Below are 18,747 nucleotides of genomic sequence, written 5' to 3'. Positions count from 1 at the left end.
GCTTTGCCATCAATGATATCGCAAGTTGATACAAAACTAACTCTGACCTCTTTTTAAGTTGACAAACATATTTAATGTACACAATCAGTTTTTTAAAACTGAGATGTCTGCAGTTTCATCACATAAAAGACTGAAATAATCTGCAGAATGTATATTTTTCAGTATTTTAGATCTAATTTCTGATGCTAAAATATCAGTCAACTCTGGCATTATTCTTTCTGAGATATATTGTGCATTTTTACCAACGTTAAGATGTTCTAAGTAGGAACAGTCCATAGCTTGCAATGCTCAAACAATTTTTCCAATAATGTAGTATGTGGTAACTAATGTTTTGCTAACCAATACATAGATCTTAAAGCTCCCAGAAAAGCATCTCTCTGCAAGTTATTCATAATTGAAATTGATTTTTCAATTTGCCCTATTCTACTTTCTTCTAGTATATGAATCGATGATATCGATGAGTCTTTGGACTCCCTGGAGGTGTTAAGTAATAATAATATGTTTTTCAGTTATATCTGAACAAGAATCAGTATGTAACTTGCTTTGTTCATGGTTAACCATGCATTCTTTTTGAAGTCTTGTGCATGGCATAGTTACCCAAGTCACTTCCTTGTTTGTGGGTCATCTCTTTTCGTATTTCATACATGTGGAACACATCATTCCATTATCTTTCACCACTAACCAATGGAATTTTTTAAACCACTCATTGTTAATACCTGATAAGCGGTGTTTAGACACACGTTTTACATTTGAAAGAGAGACTGGAGACTGCAGAAATCGACGATTCTGTTGTTGGTTTGGTGTCTTCGCTACTATGCTTATCGGTTTCATCTTTCTTAAAATAACTAAGTGTGTGGTTTTCTGACTTGACTTTTTACTCATTATGGGGTAATTTAATAAATACAAAATATCATTGTTATTAAATTAATCAGAACAAATCACTGAATTGTGCACTGACAGTAATACCTGAGACACATAACACGCATTATTTCTCAATTTTACTATTTATAAGTATTAATTACTAGGAATGAGAATTGGTATCACTCGAGACTGACGTCATAGTCCTCGAGATTTTCGAGAATTCCCCGAGATCACAACTATATTTGATGTACAGGCCTGTTTTCTTTTACAAAATAAAATATTAAATACTATTTAATATTTTATTTTAGATATAATATTAGACTCACGATCTTCGGACAAAACCATTATTAAGAAAAATAAATGTAGATTTTTAACATTGATTTTTGCCTTTGATTCAAATTCGCTTAATTTTCACAATTTATTTCTTTCAAACATCAAAATTATGTCTCTTTCGTAAAAGATCTTCTTCTGCATATGGATTGGTGTGCATCAAAGTGAATATCAGAAGCTCTCAAGATTGGCTTGCAATGCTAGAAATTGAGCTGGTCTCATGAGTATTGAGACTCTCCGGTTTGATTTCTCATCACTATTAATTAAAAAATGTCTTAAATTATTTTTCCATTCTTGCTCATTATTTAGCCATGTCAATTCACAACATTAACTAGCTGGGTGGTCAGTAAAACCAGCCGAGTGGTTTGCCCATTCAAAAGGTCCTGGGGAGAACATAGATCATCCAGGTCTCAAGAATGATGGCTAAGAGTTCAAAGGATCCTTAGGTGAAAGGATAATAGAAGGACAGACTGTAAGCTGTAGCAATCTCCAAGCACAAAATAATCATATATTTACTGACTGTAGTCAACTAGCAAGTAACTAGCAAGAATAGAACTATAGGCTAATACTTAATCATGGTTCCTCAGAAAAAAATATAATGCAAAAATGACAGTACTTAGAGAAGCTGTTCTCAGTGTGGTCCACAAATTCTCTTTTAGTCCACCCCTTGGTGGATGGCAAGAGAATTTTATTAGAAAATAAATATTTTTTTCAATTTCAAAATTTTGATACAGTTTAAAATATGATTTATTAACATCCTATTAATTAAAAAAAGCTATTTTACATAAATCTCTTAATTTTAGCTATGTTTAAAGCCACATTTAATTGACTCACAAAATTAACAAGTTTACTCAATAATATTTGCCACATTATATCTTGTTAGGCAGGTTATATCTTGTTAAGCAAAATGGCACTATATAAAATGGATTATTTTATATAGTGGTATATAAAATAATACACTGTTCCATCACTATATGTTGAGAAATGTGCAGTCTGTCTGTCTCACTTCTTGCATGAAGAATGGTCTGGAATGGTCACCTCTGATTTTTGAGAGGAATAAAATTTTCTGCATGAATGATCACTGTAATAACTTAAAAAAAAAATTTTTTTTTTAATTATCAATTGTATTAACTGGCATATGAGGTTAGTCAATTACAGAAACATATTTTGTAGGGATGGAATCCTGGATTAAAACTGGTACTTTAGAGTGCACATCTGGTGAAGTTAATGAAAATATTATTAAGAAAAAAATGTTAAAGTTAGGGAGGAAAGAATGAACATTTGACATAAAATTGTGAATGACTATTCTGTTTGCAAAATTGAGGAGTGTGAAGAAATATTGACACAAGTAGTATTGCAATGACACATTGAACAACAACAACACAAAATCATGGGTGGGGGCTGTGTTGCCAGCACAGTGATAGTCGGTAGAATCTGGAGCAAAGATAAACTTTATTGTTTGGAACGTTTTTGAAGAATTATATGCATTTTACCAAAAATTTACTTAATTAGTGATATTGAGACTAAATTTATATTAATTATCGAGGTTGTTAGTAGGTTTTCTAGCGAATTTCATATAATATTGTTACCGAAGGCAAAATGGCAGTAAGAACTAGAACAACCAGTGAATTTCATGAGAAGTGAGTTTGATGAGCAGTGTGAATATACTGATGGTTTGACAGAAGTGTAACATGTATGTATGCATGGGTGAATGTGACAGATGTGTTTATAGAAATCGAACAAGCCAAGTAAGGTTCTGCAGAAAGTGTGATATTTTGGTGGACTGTGGCGATTTGAATGAAAGTCAGAGAATAAGATGGAAAGTGGTGCTGTATATTCTGAGAATATGGATGTAGAGAATGTACTTTTTCAGCCACTTTTTGTATTTACACTCACTTTTACTTTTTCAGTTTGCTTTTTCAAAAGCTGACTGGAAAAGTAAAAGCGAGTGTAAATACAAAAACAGAAGTGAGTCTGACTGAGGGAGCAGTAACTGGAATGAATGCTTGAATGCAAGAATTGAAGTATAAAATTATTTAAAATGAGATGAAGTGCATACAAAATGAAATTAGACATATAGTAGATATGAATAGAAGAGTATGAAAGGATTAAGTGAAAGATAGTGGAGAAAAAGAAGTACCAAATGACTCAAGATTAGCTGTTGTGGAAATTCTGTTTTCTAGGAGGGAGAATGGACAGAGTGATAGAGGCACTGGATATGTGAAGGAGTTAGTGGTTATGGTTTGAATAATTTGGTCGGAGAATTTGAGGATGGATATCAGGAGATTATCGAGGAAGAGAAACAGTGTGGAAGGACGAGTAGTTTTTGTGTTGCTCAGGTATGACAATGATGAGTTGCAGCAGAGAGCAAAGATCTTGAATGAAATATTAGCAGAAATGCCTGAAGAGAGAGGAGTGCAGTTTGTGAATGTGTGGGATGAGTTTGAAATGATGGGCTGCATCTGAATGATTTTGGAGTGAGTCATCTGGAAAGGCTGCTGCTGGAAGGAAGTGTAATGAATGATGCCAACAAGGTATCAGTGGTCAGAAATGATGTAAGTGAGGAGAGTGAACTTGGTGAGACTAATGTAATTGTGAATGGAGATGAGAATGCAAAAACAAGAAGGCATTTGGATTGGAACAGGGAAATTGGTTTAGTCAGGGAGATACAGTGTAAGGAGAGTGGATGTTTAAAGCAGTAATGAATGCATGTATGAGGATGGTCAGCATGAAGTAGTTAAGCCTTGGAGTATATGAGAAGGTGAGCAGACATAGACAGGTGAGGAAAAGTCACAGATGGGGTAGCATGAGTAGGACGAAATGAGGAAGGACAAGAAGGTAGGGGTGAATGCTGCTGATGATAGTGGGGAATTATATCTGCAAAAAGTTGAGATACAAGGCAGAAAAAAAAAGTGGCAGTGGTTTTTAAGCAGTATTGTAGAGGTTGATAGAATGAGATATTTGGCTGGGCGTTGAATAAGGAGAAGGAATTTCTCGCTTTCTTAAGAGACAACAATCTTATGCAATATGTAATGTAAGACACATGAGGGTTGTGAGAGTCTTAGATCTGGTTATATTATCAGAGGATGCAATTGTGAATGGAGTATCTAATCTCCTCCCCCTCCCGTCGATGAGAGCTACCATGAAGTGAACCAGTTGTCATTTATATGAGAACTTTTGTGAAGAAAGAATATATATGTTGAACTACAAGGCTCATGATTATGAAAAACTTAGTAGAAAACTGGGAGCTATAACATGGGAAGTTGAATTGAGTGTAAAAGAGATGCAGCTTGGGCATCTCTTTTAACAGCAGCAGTATTGTCTGACTGAACCTCTAAGGTTCTTTGTTGCATGTATCAATTTCTTCCATTCCTTTCTATTTTGAGCTCTTTTACTCCAGTTCTGGATTCTCATCTCAGCTAAGTTATTTTGGATATTATCCTCCTAGTGCACCCGTGGTTTACTTCTTGGTCGCTTTCTATCAAGCATTCATCTTGAATGCTTGTTTAGCCATTCTCTCCTTATCCATTCTTTGTGTGGGGGATCTATATTATTATTATCCAGGCCTCCATGGAGTCAAAAGACTCATCGTGGGAGGTCATTTTTAGGAAACACAAAGTTTATCATACCACTCATTGACTGTTTTTGCTCTAACCAATCTCTCAGGCAATGCATTCCATGGTTCAACCAACCTCCATGCAAAGAAACCACTCATCACCCTCTTGCTCACGGCTTCCTTTTGTAACTTCCAGCGATGGCCCCTTGTCATTGCTCCTTCCTGCTGTTTAATCAAGTGAAATATAATTCATATAGTTATTGATCTAATGTCTTCAGTATTTTCTCCAGTGAGGCATATATCATCTGCATATTCTGATAGTTTCTCAAATACATTTTTCTAATGATAAATTAAAAAGAATGGGTGAAATGCATCTCGTTGCTTCAATCCTGTCTTAATATCAAAAGGTTCAGATCTAATTCCATTAGTCACTACCATGGTTCGGCTGTCAACAGTACAAATTTTGATTAAACATACACTGGTGTCCAGAAGCTAAGGACAATTAAATTTTTATCAAATGTGGACATAAATTTATTGCCAGCATACCAATAAATTAAGTCTGCACGGTTAGCCTAGTGGCTGTGCGATTCGCAACCATATGCCTGGAGAAGGCATGTCCTAGGTTCGATTCCCGTTGGTGACGTGAGGAGCTGAAGGATCTTCCTCATCCATAGCCAGGTTAGCCGGTCTTGGGCGTGGACAGTAGGGTTCCTCTCGGTTTATCCTGGGGATTTCATCCTGCAAAGCAGGCAAACCAGGCCTTGAGAACTCAACCCTACACGACATAGGATACACCGGGCCGTAGGGCTTGATCACCTTATCCTATGAACGGTTTGAAGTCCAATGATTAATAAACCCCCGGCACCGCAAGGTGAAAGAGGGTATAATGAAGATGAGATACACTATATTATATACACAAAAAATGTACTATAAATTTCTTACAGATTAAATTGCAATACATTTTTGGCAAAAGTTACAAATTTCCTAAGGATGTAGTTAAGGAATTAATGTACATCGCTTATAGTAAACTATGCAGATAGACATTTCAGTATGGAATATGTCCACCCCAAACTGCATTGCACCTCTCACAATGTCATACCATTCTTAGCACCAACTGATTCAGGAGTTACTAAGGCAAACTGGGCCACTCCTCCTCCAGAGCAAGGATAAGTCCTTGTTTTTTGGAGGGGAATTTTGAACAGCAATACGTCTCTCTGTTGCATCCTAAACATGTTCTTTGGGGTTGATATCTGGGGAGCATGCTAGCCACTCGGTTTGATTAATATCCTCGGTCTCCAGAAATATCTCCACTGCTCGTGTACAATGTGGCTTGGCATTGTCATCCATGAAAATGAATTCATTGCCTACAGCACTACTGAACAATTGAACATGATGTTGAAGAACTGCATTGCAGTATCGTTTACCAGTCATAGATCCGTTTTCCAGCACTTGTAGCTCAGTGCATCCAATAAGCATCCCACGCCATGACCCCCCAGCACTGCTGTATGTATGTATCACTTTCAAGAACATTTCTCGAATACGTTTTTCTAATGATAATTTAGAAAAATGGCACCACTTTCACATCAAATCAAGTGTTGTCTAGAATTGGAGGAAAGACTAAAATGACTTTCAACTGTAAAGATCACATTAGCTCATTGGTGTCTTGTCCAATTTTTATGAATACAACACCACTGATAAAGGGATGCAGACTTTACAGGCCTTCAGGCCTACTTGTTGCAGATATCTTGCCACAGTTTATTGAGATAGCCGTGTAGCTGTGCTTGAATGCAGCCAACTTGCAAGCTAACCTGCTATGGTGCGCTGAATATATTTTGCTGTTATAACCAAAAATTTATCTTCTTGCCCCATGGCAGAGCAAGGGCTCTACCATCTGCATCAACCTCTTAGCAAATGCGTGGAACACATTCCAATGGTTTGAAATGCTGCCCAGAGCCTGGATATAATGCTATGTGAGATTGCACACTCTCTGGTTCAAGCTTTGCAATAATTCTTCCTACATGAAATCACTTAGATGATATCTTTGAGACATTACAAGACATCCAAGTTTGCAACTTGACTCCATCATGAAAAGAGCTTCCTTCAAACACAATTCACTTAGCCCAGCCTTTTATCTGTTGAGTGCTACCACATGATCCCTTTATGCACAATTTGAATGTGTACCTACTTTTTACCCCAAATCGTCAGTTATACAAATAGCCGCAAGTTGATTCATCTGAATTTGTGGTTGTAATCTTCAGAAATGGTATTCGTCCTTAGTGTTTTTGGACATCAGTGTATTTGCCTTATGGAGTTCCTAGTTCATATAGTTCATTCTTAGATCACAGGATGATCAAAATTAAAGTATCGCTGTTTAAGGCCTTGTGGAGTTCCATCCAGAGATCCAAATGCTGTGAAACTTTGGAAGAATATGTTGTGCGTCACTTGGAAGTAATATCTGATGATGAAAAAGTATTTCCAAAATTCACTGCCAGGGTACACTGTGTGATGTCCCAAATGTATACCACTAAAAGAGTTTGTCGACGTTTTCTCCAACTAGATTAAACGTCTGTTTGGTGGCAGTACCAGACAAGATATCCAGAGCCCTATTTAAAATAGGTCATATCATGGGAAGGTGGAGTAGGCATGGCTTGGCTGGTAGTGGCTATATGTTGCGCATTACCAGCCCATTGTGTCCCCCATTAGAATATTAATTATATCCAACATTGATAAAAAAAAAAATGAATGAATAAAATGAACACACACTTAATTTTATTAATGCAGATAAAGTGCTGCTTATTTGAAGCAATCAAGTGAAACATTAAGGTAATGTTTTGTATGGAGATGGTATGTGGATAAGATAATTAATTGTGTTACATTTATGTCTCAGATCAAGGGAGAACTCACAAAATAATTTAAAAAAAATATAAATTAAAAAACAAAAGTATGGTGTTTTAACGAAATGTTGATGTCTTTAAATATTTTTTCACAACCACTCCATACAGTTTATAATGTATAACTTCTATATGAAATAATTTTTTATATTCTCAATTAGTTTTTTTTTTAAATAAAAATTTTATCAAAAAATACATTTGTTTGCAAACAACAAAAGCTGTCGTTTTTGCTTTAATGATTGGTAATTACATTTAATAAGATTAACATTAACTGTTATAATTTATACAGTTATAAATTATACCAATTAATGTGTCTGATTCCTTGTATACAGCTGCTGCTATTGAGAGATGTGGTATATATATTAAAATTTAATTTTTTTTTAGAAAAAATTCATAGATGCTTAAATGCATTTGGCTGTCATATTTGCACCAGCACTTCCTGAGTGATGTGTTAAATACATGCAGAATTCTTTTAAATCAGGATCAAGGTTTTATTGTAATTTAGTCCCATTTCAGAATGTTTGCCATTCTATGTTATCAAATTAGATTATGATATCTTCACACTTAGTGCAAATTTATATACTATATAAAAGTATGATACTTGTGATATTTTATTTATTATTGTCCATTTATCAATTTTTATAAAAATCTGAAAGTACTTGTAAACAGAATAGCTTAGCTGTCAATTATAAATTAAATGGAGTGAATAAAATGACTTGAAAGTCTTATATGAAATCGCAATATTATTTAAAATCAGTGCTTTTATATCTTTGAATGGTGTCTAATTATAGTGTTATATAATGTTTATTTAATAAATAGCATAATAGTATAGATAAGCTTTAATTTGAAGAAAGGTAGTGTGGAATCATTATACAGGATGCAGCAGAAACATTTGATGGTTTTAGAAATAAGCGTATAGGGAAGGGAAAGAAACAAATTGCAAACACTGTAATATTACTGAAGATTAATTACATTGGATTACTATTTGAAAATAACATATTTGAGATGGCTTCTTTTTGTGTTTAAAGATGAACATCAAAGTTTGCCTTTACTTCGTGCATTATTCTTCAAGCATTTTAAACTTTCTGATAGCATACTCTTCAGTTTACTAACTCTTGGTGTCTTTGTCTTATGTGCTTCATTTATTTAATGTTAACACAACTTCGTGTGTACGCTGAACACCATATAGATTGTATCATTCAATACTCACTCATGGGAGGACAGAGTGGTTTGTTTTGTGAAAAATAATTCATCAATAATAAATAGTTTTTGTATATATCATTAGCTTATTAATGACTACATGGAAAGGCTAATCCATCAAATTATAAAGTATGATCACTTAATTTGTCTGGTCATGGCATCAGTTGTGCATGTATTGATTGAGATCTTAGTGAGCAAAAGATTTTATCAAGGACCACCAGATGCATTCCTTTGATTATTATTTATAAAACATAAGGAGGATTCCTTTTTATGCACCAAGACAAATTTTTATTCACAATGCAGTGAAACTGTATATATATTGAATAAATCTCCCCACATCCACTACTGCCACTGCATTCCAAAAATACAAGCAAAACAAGATAATTGTATTACTTAGCAAGAAATACTGTGAAATATCCTAAAAACCCATTCTAAAATAATGAGAAATATCATCTTAGATGATTTTTTCCCCATTGGAATTGTTCAAAAAAATAAAGTATCTGATTGTTTTATGAAAGGAACAATGACAGGTTTTCTGTACAATGTTTGATTTATTTCTGATGACTACTGGGAAAAGAATAAGAATGAAAACCATATTTACATAAACAGTAACATTTAGCATCAGTGTATGAAATAAATGTAAGTGTTCTTACATTTATTTCATACTAAATTACAATTCTAAAGATGGGGAGAGAGAGAAATACTGATTGCAATGATTGGCTTTGTTTTCTTTTTATGTTTTTGTAGATAACATGCAGTGATCTAATCATAAAATAGAAATATCACTAGATGTTTATATACACTTCACTTGATGCAGAAACCAACCTATTTATGTCATGCATAATATTTTAAAAAACAAATGTTATATATAAATTACAAGAAAATGTTACTTTTTGAGATTTTCTGTTCTATGAAGACATTTCACAAATATTAGTTTTACACAGAAATTCTACTGAATTCTACTTGAGATTAGTATCATTTATGTTGAATGTTTAATGAAGAAAACACGTCTAAAGATAATTAACTAAATTTATCTTTCTAATTATATTACTAAACCAATATTTCACCTTGGTCATCAAAGCATTTTAATGGGCACAAAGAAATATACTAAGCACATGCATGCAGACACACCAGCAAGGAGTCAAATACAGACTGATTGCAAAATGTGGGTTCCTGCAGTCCTGAGCCATCAGTGAGTGCAGTTATGGAAACATGCTGAAGGTCTCAGAAGATCTGTCAGATTTTTTAACAATGTGATGCAGGCAAATTTACGTTTGGAGAATTCTGTTGGGGATTCCAGAAATAGTCTCTGATTTAAATCTGTTTCTGTATTAAACAGCATGCATTCTTAAAAGATATCACGTGGAGAATTTCCATCGTTTTTTTTAAATGAATTATATAATAGAAAATATCAGATGGTATTATTTCATAGCTTTAACATGTTCACACCAGGCATGGTGTGAACATGTTATCACATTGCATGTTTTCCATCATGAGGGAACTCCCTTGCTGATATGTCCCTCAGTGGCATTGCATGCTCATTTTGGTTGAGTCTGCTGTTGCGTAGCTTATGCAACCCGTGCCACAAAATTCATGTCAAGTTGACTGTATCATTGCATTTTTATCAGTGTATGAAAGTTTTACGAGTGCATAGCATTCATTCATGTCCATCTTAATTGGTCCAATGCAATTAATTGTAGGATAACTTGTAAGTAATGTCTGTTTTTCAAACATCTTAAGATTAAAAAATTACTGAAGATGTGATTGGGAGCACTCATGTTTTTGCACTGCAGCTAAAAAGGTCGGAATATCTGTGCTTATTACAAACACCTTTCTCTATGGAGAATAATAAACAAACCCTACAAAAAAATGTCTGATTGCACTTCACATCCAGTTAACCATTCTATTGTACTGTATTGTGAAATAGAGAAGAGTCTCATGTACTCAGTTTTTTGCATCTTTGTGCTTGCTCAGTAAATTTGGAAGGGGAGACAGATGAGGCTTACTTCCTGTGACTACAAATATACAGTCCGCAAAAGTTCAAGTCTTGATTCATATTTTCGAGCAGCTGAAGTCCTTGATTTAGTTTAGAAAATACTTCAGCTAATCCTTTTACGGTAAATTTTTTTTAACGATTTCTCTTCTTCATCTTCCTCGTTATTCCTTTCTTCTTCTACAACTCTTTCAGTTTGGAAAATCGAGTCTTGATCAGTCAGTTCACCTTCCTCGTGATCTGCTAATTTGTCTATACCAATAATATTGATTTCTAAATTCAGTTTTCTCGCAATTTCAACGATTTCTTCGCCAATTTGTTCTAACATGCTATGCTCATTGTACTCTTCGAGTGTCTCCTGCAGTAGTAACTTCTTCCAAATTCCTCGCATACATTGTTCCGATACTTCCTTCCATGAAGTTCCAATGTTCTGGATACATTGGTTAATATCGTAATTTTTTCCAAAAATTGCATAATGTTATAGCATTGTTGTCCATTGCTGTTATTGCTTGAGAAAATGTAGTTTTTAGGTAATATAAAAATTTTCTTGAATGTAGCAATTGAACCTTGATCCATAGGTTGAATCACAGCTGTTGTTTTGGGCGGTAGATACATCACATTTATATTTTCATTCAAATCGCCAATGTGAAGAGGATGTCCTGGAGGATGTCAAGCAGCAATAAAATTTTAAAAGGAATATTTTTTTCAAGACAGTAGGCACGTACTTCTGGAATTACGTGCCTACTGAAAAATAAAACAATTGTCATCTAAGCCTTAGGATTACTCCTGTAGTAAACTGGCAATGTATTCTTGTCAGTGTTTTTCAAAGTTCTGGGGTTTTGTGAATGGTAAACAATAAATAGTTTTAATTTAAAACCAGCAGCATTTCCTCCAAGAAGAAGCGTAATCCTATCTTTAAATGTCTTAAAACCAGGTGCCGATATAGCTTCTCTGTGATTGTAAGTTCATTCTGGCATTCTTTTCCAGAACAGTCCGGTTTCATCTACGTTAAAAATCTGCTCTAGCAAATAGCCTTCATCTTTTATCATCTCTTTCAGATTTTTCATGAAAATTTTGGCACTTTCAAAATCGGAACTAGCAGCTTCTCCTGTTATTCATATGTTATGTAAGGCTTTTTGATCGATAAAACCAATTTACTAGCGTTAAATGTATGACTGTTTTTATCTTCTTGTTGTTTCCTTAAATTGTCAAATAGGCTGTGTGCTTTTGTTTGAATTGTAAACAAACTGAGAGGAATATTCTTGTTGATGTGATCATCCATCCATATCATTAAAAGCTTCTCTTTTTTTCATTAAAATTGTACATTTCATATTAACTGCCCCTTTAGCTGTCTCCATTATTCTTGATTTATCTTTTATAATTGTTGAAACAGTTGAATGCGATAGTTTTTCTTCTCGTGCTATTTCACTGACTTTCTTTCCTTTGTTATATGCTTTAATGACCTTCATTTTAACATCTAAACTTAAAGCTTTCCTCTCCTTCTTTTTTATGTTGGAATTTTCATCAGTAGTTTTACTTCTCTTACTGGACATGATAGGGTTATGACGAGATACAAAAATTGCAACGAGAGAAAAACTAACACTTCGACTGCTGATTAGCAACTAACGTGCCAAAGTCTGTGATAAGTTAGAAGTGGATGAATCATAGCAGCAGCTATTGCATATTGGTGATAGGCTTTGCTTGTCGACTAATGGCGACGCTGCAATGCGTATACAAAAGCAATGTGATATATGTATGTGTATGCTGGCAGCAAAGTTAAATTAGAGAATTTTTAATAATAATAATTTTGGCTGTCGTAAGTCGAGGACTACCTGTATTGTCTTAATAAAAATGTTTAGTGTACATGGAAGGATTGTTGTTCATCATTATGTAGAGTTGGTTGTTTTCATTACAGATTTCTCCAATTTATACTAATTGTCGCTATATATATGGTATTTAGACTCCATACTGTATTTAGTGGTACAATAAAGCTGCTTGTTTATCTTATATTTGCAGTATAATATCTGTTTGTGAGGGGGATATTTATCACTATACTGAGACATTTCATTCATTTTCTGAAAGAATGGACATAGTGAGCTAAACTCTTTATTCCTGTGAATAGAAATGAATCTTTCAGTTTTATGGCAAGCACACACATATAGCATTAAATAAAATATATCCTCATTTCTGTTTTTTTATTTTGATTTTTTTCTGTTATGTTTAAATGTTAGTAAAAATAGTTGCATATTGACTTTTATTTTATTCTATTTTATTACATGTAGTAAGAAAACATTGTTTAGTGAAACTTGTTGCAATTTATATATATATATATACACGAGGTGTGGCTATTAAATAACGAGACTGGTTGCAAAAATGTGGTTTATTATTACAATTGTACAACTAATTGTTATCCCCTTCATCATACTCCCCTCCTCTATCTATACACTGCTGCATACAAATTTTCCATTGTTGGAAGCAGTGCTGCAAGTCATCAGGTGTTATCTGCTTGAGTAGTGCTGCCGTTTTCTCCTTTACCTCATCCACTGACTGAAAAGTGGGTGCTCTTCAACGCGAATTTCAACTTTGGAAAAAGGTAAAAGTCACATGGAGCTAAGTCCAGCGAATAAGTTGGATGGTCCAACACTGGGATCTTCTTATCAGCCAGATACTGCTTTACAGACAGTGCACTGTGGGCTGGAGCATTGCCTTCATGGAGAATCCAAGCATTTCTTCCACAGATTGGGTCTCTTCTTCATTCATTCTCTTAGCTACATTACGTTATCACCGTACACCTCTTGCGACAGTTTCAAACACTTGTTTGGCGATTTCTTCAATTTCACAAGGAGTTTGAGATTAATGCGCTGTTCGAGTTTAACGTTAGACATTGTTCCGGCAAAGCAACTGCACGTTTCTTTTATAACTGCCTACAGACTAACTGCGAGTGACAGCGAACAGTGCCTATCTCAACTGCTTCTAAAACCTTCAAAGTTATTCACAGCGTAAGTACATCCCACTGCTACAAGTACACGATTCACAATGCCCCCTTGTCTCTTTATTTAATAGCCACACCCTGTGTGTGTGTGTGTGTGTGTGTGTGTGTGTGTGTGTGTGTGTGTGTGTGTATATATATATACACATACATACATTTTACTACAGAAAGGATACATAGATACAGGTTGATTCTAAATTATTGTTGAACTTCCCATGGATTAAAATTTTCAAACCAGAAAGAAGAAAATAAAAAAACTGCTTACAGAATATGTAAATGTAACTCAAAAAGTTTTATTTGGCAATGCTGTACTCACCGCATTGATGTCTAGGAGATAATATGATGTCATACTTCAAAATGGCAACTATTCAAGAGAAAGCAATGTCCATTCTTTGGTTTTTCAAAACAAAGTCCATTATCACAATGCGCTGTCATTACAGAACTCAGCATGGAAAACATCCACCTTCAGATAATGCTATCTGATGTTGGTTAAAGCAGTTTCAAGAGATTGGTAGTGTTCAGCACCAAAAAGGAGCAGGATGACCGAGCACTTCACGTGAAGATGTTGATTGAATCCAGGAAGTATTTTATCGAAGCCCACAAAATCAAGGAGGCGAGCTTCATTGCAGTTAGGTATACCACAACTGACTGTTTGTAGTTATTCATAATCGCCTTCAACATTTCATGTCCTACAAACTCCAGACTCTGCAGGCTTTACAACCAGATGATAAATCCTGGCATCTCCCATTTATCAAAGCTGATGAAAATTACCTTTGGAGATGGATATTTAGTGATGCTGCAATTTTTTGCATATCAGGGAGGGTAAATCATCATAACTGTAGAATATGGGGATCAGAAAACCTTCATGCCATTCGAGTATTATAGTCCAAAGGTGAATGTCTGGCGTGCTTTGTCATGTCAGGAAGTTTGGGGGTCCTTTTTCTTTTGCAGAAAAAAAAACAGTGACTGGTGAATTATTTGAACATGCTACAGACATGTCTATTATCCTAGTTGGAAGATCATCAGTCAAATGTCCATCCAAAAGACCATCAGTCAAGATGGAACATTGCCACATTGGTCTCTTATTGCTTGAGAATTTCTTCACATGCATTTTCCTGGATGATAGGTTGGGTGTGGTGGACCGATTCCATGGCCTCTGTACTCATCTAATATTACGCTTCTTCCTGTAGGGATACTTGAAGGACATTGTTTACCACATCCCTATGACCTTCCTCAATGAACTGAAGACCAGAATTTGACTTCACATGCCAACTTTGTTTGCTTACGCTTAGATAAAAGATGAAACCAAAAATATAATTTCTTGGCATTTTTAATTTATAGTTTAACTAAGTTGAAACGGGTGTTTAAGGGTCAAAGCTGTATAACTGAGAGGAGGCCTCCACATAGCCTTTAAAGGAATGCAGAGAACCGACCAGGGCTTCTGACCTAATGTCCACTCCTCACCTCGTGGTGCACCCTGTTGGGTATCTACATGGATACTGGATGAACGAGGATGAGCTGGCAATTTGGGATTTAGCCGACCAAATTGTATTCCTATTGGTTAAACCAAAATACAAAAAGATGGTACAATATGACAAAATTTCATGCCGGCTGGGGCATCGCCCGGTTAAACAAGGCCCCTGTTGTTTTCTCCAGAGAACGAGGGCGAACAATGAAAGTCAGCTACTGGAACAAATCTGAAAACACACCCCAACTCAACATCACCAGAGTTAAAGATCGGTACTATCAACATAAGAAACCTGAATGGCAAAGAAATGGAGCTAGTGGTACCAGATCGACATAATAGGGGTGACTGAAACAAAAAAGACAAAAACTGGTGAGCTCTTTCTGGGCAATAAATATAAAATGTTATATTCAGGCAATGACAATCAAGGAAAAGAAGGAGTAGCCATAGTATTCAACACAAAATACGAGACTCATCTTCTTGAATGGCAGGCAGTGTCAAGTAGAGTGATTTGGGCAAATATCAGAATGGGGAACTGGACAATGAGACTTATTTGTGCCTATGGTCCCACAGAAGGCTCTACTAAGGTAGAAGTGGAGGAATTTTTTGAGGCTCTAGAGAAAGCTACTGACACAATGAAAAAGGAAAAGTTGGACCTTGTTTGGGATCTAAATAGCAGAGTAGGAAGTGATTGTCAGACATCCAAAAATGTTTTGGGAAAATTTGGAGAAAAGAGCAAAGCTAATAATAATGGCAAATACATTGGATTTCTGCTCAGGGCATGGACTGGTTATTACTAACACCATGTTCCAACATAAAAATGTGCACAAATTCACATGGAGAGAAGAGGCAAGGAATAAGAAAAGTCTCATTGACTATGTTATTGTTGGTAGTGATGTTTTCTCTGTGGTGCATTACACCGGAGTGTACAGAGGATTTGAAATTGTGAAGTGATCACTTTTTAGTCTTGAGTAGGATAAAATTGAATTTCATATTGAAAAGAATGACATGTAAGAAAGTTTTAAAGTGAATAAAAGTTGAGCAGCTCTCAGATGCGAACTGTAGACTAAAATACACAAAGATTATTGAAGAAAAAATGAGAGTTTGAGAACAGAAAACAAACCTTGGAGAACTAAATCCGCTGCAAGATTCTCTGACTAAATTGAATAACTGTTGTAATAGATATGAAGGTCAGCAATAAAAAGACAAAGACAATGAAAATAGGTAGAATCATTGAAAATGTCAACTATGTTGTGAATGGAGAACCTGTGGAACAAGTGAAACGTTTCAGCTACTTAGGCACGATTTTTAGTGAAGATGGTAAATTAAATATGGAAATAGACAACAGAATCAATAAAGCTGGTAGGAAGTCAATTGAATAAATTCATATGGAATAAGAGAGAAATTAGTCGCAACACTAAATTAGCTGTATACCTAGACACTGTTCATACCAGTTTTAACTTATGGATCTGAAGAGCTGGCTCAGAAGTAAAAACTTGACTAAAGACTAGAGACCGCAGATATGAGAGTCCTGAGAAAGATTAGAGTTGTGAATAGATGGCATTAATGGCAATATCATATAGGAAAGAACTTGACATTGTCGGCATCCAGGAATGCATTAGCAGAGCTAATCTCAGGTGGTATGATCACTTAAGCAGAATGGGCAAGGAAAGATTAGCAAAACGAGTGTTCTCTGCCAGGTTGGCAGGAAAACGACCCAGAGGAAGACCAAGATATAGGTGGATTGATACGGTACAAAGTGCCTTAGACAATAGAAATATAAGATCTGATAATGTTGGAGTCTTGACAAGTAATAGACTGATTTGGAGGAAAATTGTAGATAGGAAGTTAGTAATGATGTAAATTTTTCATGTAGTACTATCATATCCTGTACACCCCTTGAGGGTACAGGTCAGGAATTTGATGATGATGATGATGACCAAGTTGAAAAACTTTCAAAATCTATCTCTAATCCATAGTATTTTAGTAATAAGGTGTGACATCTTTTGGTTACTTGTATATGGAAATGTGACTTCTGCATATCTTTAACTTTGGTATCACTTTTAGGTCCAGCTCCCAATGAGACCTGAATAAAGCTGAAACTGGTCTAAGTAGTGGTCCTTTCCATAATACATAGCATTATACATGTCTGTAAGGATATGTGCATTGCATTATTATGCACTAAAGCAACTGATTTGAAGTCGTTAGCCTCTATATACAAGTAACCCTGTTGTGAAGTGACTTCGTGTGCAAACTTTGTTTACATTTGGATAAAGGATGATACTGTGAATATAATTTCTTTACATTTTTTAATTTATTGAAGATCAGGATTGTTGCTGCAATTGAAACACACTGCAAATGATGGAGAACCTTGCAGGGAAATTGATTTTTGTTTGGACATCTTACATGCCATGAAAGGTGCATATGTTGAAGTTGTTTAGCATTCTGTAGGTAATAAAATTTTTTGAGTTACACTTTCATATTCTGTACTGTTTTATTTCGTTGTTTTTTGGTTTGAAAATTAATAGGTCATGAGACAATAATTTAGAATCACCCTCTGTATTGAGGACTGAACAAATTACGCAAAATCCTCTATTCACCTCAAGAAAACGTACTTACTTAAGGACTCCTCTCCATTTTTAACATGTCCTGGTTAGTCAATATTAGTTCCATAAAAAGATTAGTTATGCTGTTTTGTTCTTTGGAGAATATTTCCATTGTGAGAACTATTCCAAAAGAAGGAGTAGTCAATAAATAATAAGAGTAGAAAGAACAGTAAGAAAGAAATATTAATTTTTTTGGAATTTATAATTTGTTACCAGAATGGAATTTTATATTATACACGGTCTTCTGTGTTTTCTTAAAATTAAAATAGAGTTTTAGACAGTTTTTTTTTTTTCATTATTATTAAATAAGCTATTCTATTTTGTCTAGTCTGCAGCTACTCACCACAAATGGGCAAGCATATTAGTTGAGCCCTCTCTCTCTCTCTCTGTGTGTGTGTGTGTGTGTGTGTGTGTGTGTGTGTGTGTGTGTGTGTGTGTGTGTGTGTGTGTGTTATTTCTTCCCCAATGGAGAGAACTGATCCTAGAGTAAGTGCAACATCAAAGCAAGTTATAAAGGTGGAGTAATAAGCTATATGTACCTCACTGCCTTTAAAAATCAGTTTAGTATCTTGAGGGTGGGGTTGATGAGTCATATATCAGATAATAAACTGTTAAGAACAGATACTTCACTTTTGCTTCTCAGTCTAAGATAAGAGCGTGGTATCTGTTATTATCAGCCTAATTTCTGATATAGGTTGCAAGATATTAAACTGATTTTTAAAAGGCTGCAAACTGCTTAGACTTTGCTTCAGCCTTGCTGTGAGTCTCAGTCCCTTTGAGTATTGCTTCTCAGCCTTATATCTTCTCTGGTCTATATTTATGCACCTCTTTTGATAGCCAATATCTTTCCATCATT

At 35.0% G+C, this 18,747-nt stretch overlaps 1 protein-coding gene, 1 non-coding gene and 1 pseudogene across 2 annotated transcripts in view; 2 read left to right on the top strand and 1 right to left on the bottom strand.

The window, feature by feature from the left end:
- Dlg5 (MAGUK family member discs large 5) overlaps nucleotides 1-18,747 on the top strand; it is a 440,912-nt gene that overhangs the window by 220,749 nt on the left and 201,416 nt on the right. The gene's annotated exons all lie outside the window — the stretch shown is intronic.
- LOC150095832 (U2 spliceosomal RNA) lies at nucleotides 18,357-18,555 on the bottom strand. Its single transcript, XR_016549992.1, has one exon. It is a non-coding gene; the product is annotated as a U2 spliceosomal RNA (small nuclear RNA).
- On the top strand, nucleotides 18,523-18,685 carry LOC150095831 (U2 spliceosomal RNA; annotated as a pseudogene).

Source organism: Typopeltis vanoorti, chromosome 19, assembly GCF_054136105.1.
Source record: "Typopeltis vanoorti isolate ZY-2024b chromosome 19, IOZ_Tvanoo_1.0, whole genome shotgun sequence".
NCBI lineage: Eukaryota > Metazoa > Arthropoda > Arachnida > Uropygi > Thelyphonidae > Typopeltis > Typopeltis vanoorti.
Note: the sequence above shows the minus strand (reverse complement) of the source record. Positions and strands in the feature narration are given on the sequence as shown.